Source organism: Triticum dicoccoides, chromosome 6A, assembly GCF_002162155.2.
Source record: "Triticum dicoccoides isolate Atlit2015 ecotype Zavitan chromosome 6A, WEW_v2.0, whole genome shotgun sequence".
In the NCBI taxonomy this organism is placed as follows: Eukaryota; Viridiplantae; Streptophyta; class Magnoliopsida; order Poales; family Poaceae; genus Triticum; species Triticum dicoccoides.
Window position 1 is genome coordinate 391,786,619 of NC_041390.1, and position 6,424 is coordinate 391,793,042.

The window sequence follows — 6,424 nt, forward strand, 5'->3', positions numbered from 1 at the left end:
ATCATTTTTCAATGGGACTATCCTTCAAATGTATTTAAAACAAAACATAAGCTAGCCAACTCGTCTCCACGGTGATCCTTCGATTTGCTACCTTTCCGGCCGTTCGATCGTCCTCATTTTGAGTCTGAACCGTCAAATCTTCATCTCCTGGTAAATCTTATTTTCACACTACGGTTGTCTTTTTGCCCAATGACGGGTGGGCTCGTCTCGCCCTTGTATTGGCCGGGTCAGCCGCGCTCGTGTGCAAGAGGGATTCGCCAGCAGCTCTACGCGCGCGCGCTGCACCACGTCTCATCTCAAGTCGCCCTTGTATTGGCTGGGTCAGCCGGGCTCGTGTGCAAGAGGGATTCGCCAGCAGCTCCGCGCGCGCTGCACCGCGTCTCATCTCAAGTCGGGCAGGTCCCCAACCCCCCACCGCACAAACCCTAGCCTCCCAAGCCCGCAGCGCCGCCCTGCTCACTCCTCCTCCATCTTTCCTCGCCGGCCGCCGCCGCCGCCATTCCGCTTCGCTCCTCTCTGTCCGATGGCCACGCCAGTGGGAGGAAGCCGCCGCACAAGAGGACAGGAGACGCCCATTGGCGAGCTTCTGGGCAGGAAGCCGATGGGGAGCACGCCATCAACGAGCCCCCGGGGAGGAGCTATCGGCCGGTCCTAGGTCGTCCACCAAAGGCCGCCGGTTGCGCTGTCGTGATAGGAGCAGCAGGGGAGGAGATGAAGATATACTGCCGGCGCCGGACTCCCTCTTCCCTAGCTGCATCTTCCCCGTGAGCTCCTTCTTCCATTCCTCTCTTTGCCTCTCCTCCTGCTCCCTCTCCCTCATGTGCTCCTCCTGTGTGATTTCGATTTGGTTGTGTGATTGACTGATTGTACTTCATGGTGCTTGCACGTCCAAGGACAATTTATTCCAGTGCCCGATTCATTGTCCGTCTCAACCAAACCTCACATGGTGGTGCGAATTTATGCTAGGTATATGCTTCTCTCTCCCATCAACTCCTCCGATTGTTCATTTATTTATTTTGAATTTCTCAAATTTTGGTGTGTGCATTTGGCCTTATAAATTTAGACATTTTGTTTCTTCATTTGGTTTGCTACAGGAATAAATGTTCCAGGGTTGGAGAAGAGGGGGTTGAGCAGCAGCTGAGCTTAGGTGAGTGCTCAGGTTGATCACCTTCACCAAGAAGAGTGTGATGCCAGTTATGCACTTTCTTTACATAAAATGTTGGTATCTGTATCTTGCTGAATGTACAGAGCTAATGTTCAGTTCATTGTCTCAGGCATGGATTGACAGATTCAAAATTTTCTTATACACTTGCTCGACGCACACCAGCTAGGCAGGCCAGGGGATGAAGGTACGATACAGTGAGTGCAACAGCGGCAGTGGGGAAACCCCTCCTGGCCGAGCCTCATCCCTAGCCTCTACCTGCAGAGGAGAACCCCAGGAAAGCTAAAAGTTTGTGGAGGAGCGCCGACACAGGTGAGCATCTTCCTATTTTTCTTCATCCTTCCCTCAACTTCCATGGTAACCTGTGATTTTTTTCTTCCAGTTTTTAGAGGGTATTTCGGACTCAAGATTGATCTGGTAGTGCACGTGGTGTGGTGTGCCATAAGCAAGAATATCTTATCTGCGCCATGACAATAAGGGCTTGCTGCAGCTAGGCAGTTCTTGGGAGTATGGTGCTTCGATTTGGTTCCTGTGGTGGTATCTTCCCTACCTTCTCCCTCCGTCTATTTCTTACTTATGCTTTGATGCTTTGGTATGTTGTATTTGCTTAAATTATGTACTTGGTTGAGTCCTACTTGCTTATTGAGATGAATCGTTTACAAAGTTATAGTGTTATTTTCAGAATTTGTAGTGACACTGTTACCTTCAGAATTTGAGATGAAACATTTCCAGAGCGTATATGGAGAGCCTAGAAGCAGCAGGGGTCCGCGGAGCAGCGGATGCGGTCGATGGAGTAGCAGGGGCAAGGAGGTCGAGATGGTTCAGGTTTGCCTCCACTTCCTCTCTTATTCGTTGGTATACAACTAGGTTGTTATATACAAGTTGTTCATTTTTATACAACTAAGTTTTTGTGGCATTTTGTATTGTAGGAAGAGTGCCTACAGAGATTACAGAACTGGATAGAGGTGCCTTATGATAGTATAGCTAAAGAACAACAGGTATGAGTAGATGACACTACCACCTTTGTGTTTTATTTTTATTTGTTGTGATATTTCACACACCCCATATTGGCACCCCCTCTATATTCCCACTCTTATAGACTTGCAGAAACACATGCTGCTTGTCTCTATTTATCTTGGTCTTTACATTATAAATTAAAACGTAGCTGGGAAGAATTATGGGTCATTTTGGCATGAAGCTCGAGAATGATAATACCACCTCAAGTGGGGATAAAGCAGAACAAGAAATAGATGAGATGTAATTACTGAAACTAGAAAAAATACTCTTCTGATTATGCATATGTAAAGTCATGATTATGTGTGGACCAGGTGTGTGCTCTTTTCCATTGCATACGAGATTGTCGGTTAAAAGAGTTTTTTGTCTTCCAGCAATGAGCTTTCATTTTCATTGTGGAGGTTTGTTCGCTTCATCTCCTCTGGTTATTTTTTTCAGTTTGTCTCTTCAGAAGTTTGGGTGCCTCTGTTTTGCTACTTTTTAGTTCTCATCATTAAGGTTTGTATCTTTCCTCCCCTCTCAGATTGTTGCATCCTTATTGTGTCTCATCGTTAAGGTGGCACATACAAGTATTAATTTGTTGAGTTCTGTTAAAGTACCACTGAAAATTCAAATTCTATATACTTTACTTTTGGCTATACATGAGAATACAGTACACACATTTGATTAGTGATTAAATGTGAAGATCATTGTGCATGTTTTTCTGAATGTGGATTAATTAAATTTTATTGCTTTATGGTGAGATGAATATGTTGATTATAATGATATAATGTTAAGAGATTTTCAAGTGTAAGCTTGTAGCAAATGATCTTCTAATCCAGACTCCATATCATTATTTATATTGTAACACAAATGTGTTCTATTATACTCCCAGCCTTGGTACATGAAGGCATGATATTACCCCTCTCCCCGTGCCCCTTCTATGTATTTTTGATTTGTTTGTGTGACTATCGAATGGTGCTTGCAGGTCCATGGACATTGCTAGAATTTTCACTTTATTGCAGTGTCGTATTTCCAGATCTCATGTTCCTCAAGGTAATGGACAAGATTGTGTTTTTGGTAGTATGGCACCATTACAACATTTTCTATTCTGTCATTCATTTGTTATGCACCATATTTAAGGAAATAGAGGAGGTTTGTTTGCTATTGTTATGAATCTGTTTCTGAATATTATTTGTAGATTTATGTTTGGAAACACCAATCACAGTAATGTTTTTGTGTCTGTAGATAGATTTGCATATTTCATATACTAATACTGAAATTGAAAAATTGTAAGAAATATGGTTGGAGATGTCATGTAAACTGGTAGTTTTCTTAAGAAGATCATTGCCATGTAATCTGATATAAGGTTATTTGTAATACTGCTGCAATTTCTTATATAGTTACAATAATTTAATGTGTAGGTGACAAGGCTTTGGAGCCATGGTTTTCTTAGGTAGCTTTATTAGGGCATCGAACTATTTGGTGCTACAATTGTTGTAAATGTCTAACTTTGTAAGATATTCATCATTGGTTCATCATAGTATGCTTTCTTCTGTGCCTTGTTTCACAGGCTTGCTCTCACTGCTGCTCTAGACAGGGAACATTGATGACAACATACAGGTAACTCTTTCGAAATCATGGATAGTATAAATATACAGTTGTATGATTAAATTTGAGGTTATTTCTTAAACCGGCATATACTTTCCTTGCATTGAGAGCACAATTTATAATCAAATGGAAACGAAATACCTTTCTTTACTTGGAAGTTGGAACATGGCATCCAGCAGAGGAAGATGAGTACCATATATGTATATCAGTTTATCGCGAGCTCTAAAAAGGTTTTCGTCTATTGCTTTCGCACATCAGGCTTTTTCCTGATTGTCGCCAGTACAAAAAGAGCTTGCTGACATGTATAGGAGAATGGAATACACGTTCTTGAAATGAAGCAACTTATTAAACTAAACCATGGTGATGTGTACTCCTTGCCGTTGATTTATTGAGATCCAGCTAAAAATAAGGGGAAAACAAACATCATCCTGCCATTTAAGTTATCTCATATTTAGGGAGAAAAGTTACACAGTTAGCTATTGCAAAAATACTAAAATTCATGTATGTATCCGGCTTCATTATGGAGTTGAGAACGAAATCATTGGAATTCTTATGTTGAGAAAAGGCCAATGGAATATTATTATTATGTGTTACAAAGTTCATACAAAGAATATATATTGTAGTGCTCTAAATATAAATTAAAATATTACAAGGGTCCTTGGTTAATGCATTGTTTTTTCTTTTCCATCCAGAATCATATTAGAAGATAAGGAATTAGTATGAGATGCTTTAGGGGGTTAAACAATTGTATAATATGAAACACATGTTGTGCCGAATTGGCAGTCCTTCATCCGTATTTTCTTGATAATGATGCACCATTTGGTGATAGGTTCTCTACAAAACTTAAATTTACACTAGAAATTAATTTTTTTATGACACACGGCCGTGTAGCTGTGATCTTAGAGTTAAGATATAATGGAAAAGGGATCTGAAATGTGGTTTGTATGACCGAAAACATTCTTCACATATGGTTAGTTATGACTGAAGACAGTGTGCTGTTTTTTATTCCATGCTCTTGAATTGCTTAACGATGATGGCGTGTTTGGTGTTCATATTTTTGTCAGCCAAATAATAATAGGTGCACTTGATTGTTTGAGGAAATGCCAACTGAAAGCTAAATTCAGTTAGAATTGGATTTGTGCACGTGTGTTCTTGATGCTTCATGTACGACCAGTTCTCTCGAATAATGAGTTACTCCCTCAATTTTACAATAGAGATAATTTGTCAAAATTGTGTTTTTGTGAACATGCATAGGGCCTCTCAGTCTTTAACCCTGACTATAAAAATCCATTGATGGAAGCCGCGGAGGGCCGAGATGAACATCCGGCTCCTGGGTCTAAGCCATCGAGATGATAGAGACGACGTTTCCATGTCATCTACTCCACCAGCCGGACAAGGCATATAAAAACCATGGATCCTTGCTCCCCAGGCTGCAAAATGATCGCAGTGATGTGTACGACCTCCTCCTAGATGTATTAATCTCAATCTCATGTTTGGTTTTCTTCCCTTTTCTCTTCTAATGATGTAATTTCTTTTACTAAGATAACACCATGTTTGTTGTAATGCCTTATTTGAAGTAAGATCCCTTTTCTACTTTGAATGAATTTACTGCATATATTTCTTATTTAGTTTTGTTCATCATTCAGAGACGATGGAATATTTTTGTCCTTGACAGGTTAAATGAGCATTGCAAGTATGTCCAAATTCTCTTTCTTCAAGTGCTTCAAGTAAATGAAATTATTTATTTCGAATTTAATACCTTTTAATAATAATCATAATGAGAGAGGGGTATGCTTCTCTTTCTCTGGGCAAATGTTACTTTAGACAACATGTACTAAGAAATAAAAACTCTGGAAATGTGTTTGAATTTCATAAAAAGAGTTTGTAGTTCTTATTCATACTTGAAACACGTGAGGCTCTGCAAATTAAACAATGTTTTTTTTCAAGGCGCACATGGATTTAGCAGACCACAACTAAACTGACTGTATATACATGGCATGTCCTTAATAAAAGAAACTATTTTCATCGCGAACATGGCTTTAGCTGAAGGTTCTTGCAGCATGAAACTACTTACATCAATAACATGTATTCAGCAGGTCTCTGCGCCAACGGGTCAACTAGTATCTTAATGCAAACATTAGTCCATAAGGATTGTTATTAATTACCAAAACCACACATGGGGACTACATGTATTTTCAATATCCCCCATTTTGGTAATTGATGACAATCTCAACAAGAGGGTTTATATAATGAATTTTTACACAAGCTCGCAATTTTTTTGAGGATAAATTGTATACTTGCGGTGATTTTGATAGCATCAATTATCACAAAGAAACTTGATGTTTATCAAAACCGGTTGTACTGACATCAAAACACTACACAAGCATTTGACGTTAGTAAGACCGCAATATATAGAGCAAGCTCCCCCACAATATATGCATGTGTGAATGAACTTTGAATTTCATTGCATATATTGGTTGATATAAACTAGTTGGAGTTTTCTCTATATATTCATTCATGCAACAAGCATATATAACTAGGGTGGATATGCATGAATGACAACAAGAACTTCAAAAGATATTTATCTTAAACCCTCTGAACTTCCACCCCATTGGCAACAAATGCCAAAATGGAAGACAAAACATCTAGAAGACCAAT

At 39.8% G+C, this 6,424-nt stretch overlaps 1 long non-coding RNA gene across 5 annotated transcripts; it reads left to right on the forward strand.

Moving 5' to 3' along the window:
• Positions 1 to 381: 381 nt before the first annotated feature.
• LOC119316985 lies at positions 382 to 5,357 on the forward strand. Of its 5 annotated transcripts, XR_005153433.1 has the most exons (11): positions 382 to 764; positions 894 to 966; positions 1,095 to 1,147; positions 1,275 to 1,474; positions 1,545 to 1,699; positions 1,845 to 1,987; positions 2,092 to 2,160; positions 2,615 to 2,674; positions 3,144 to 3,211; positions 3,729 to 3,778; positions 5,021 to 5,357. It is a non-coding gene; the product is annotated as an uncharacterized LOC119316985 (long non-coding RNA). The 5 variants fall into 5 exon arrangements; XR_005153436.1 differs by having other exon boundaries at positions 1,064 to 1,147; positions 2,615 to 3,211; XR_005153432.1 differs by having other exon boundaries at positions 2,615 to 3,211.
• The last annotated feature ends 1,067 nt before the right edge of the window (positions 5,358 to 6,424 follow it).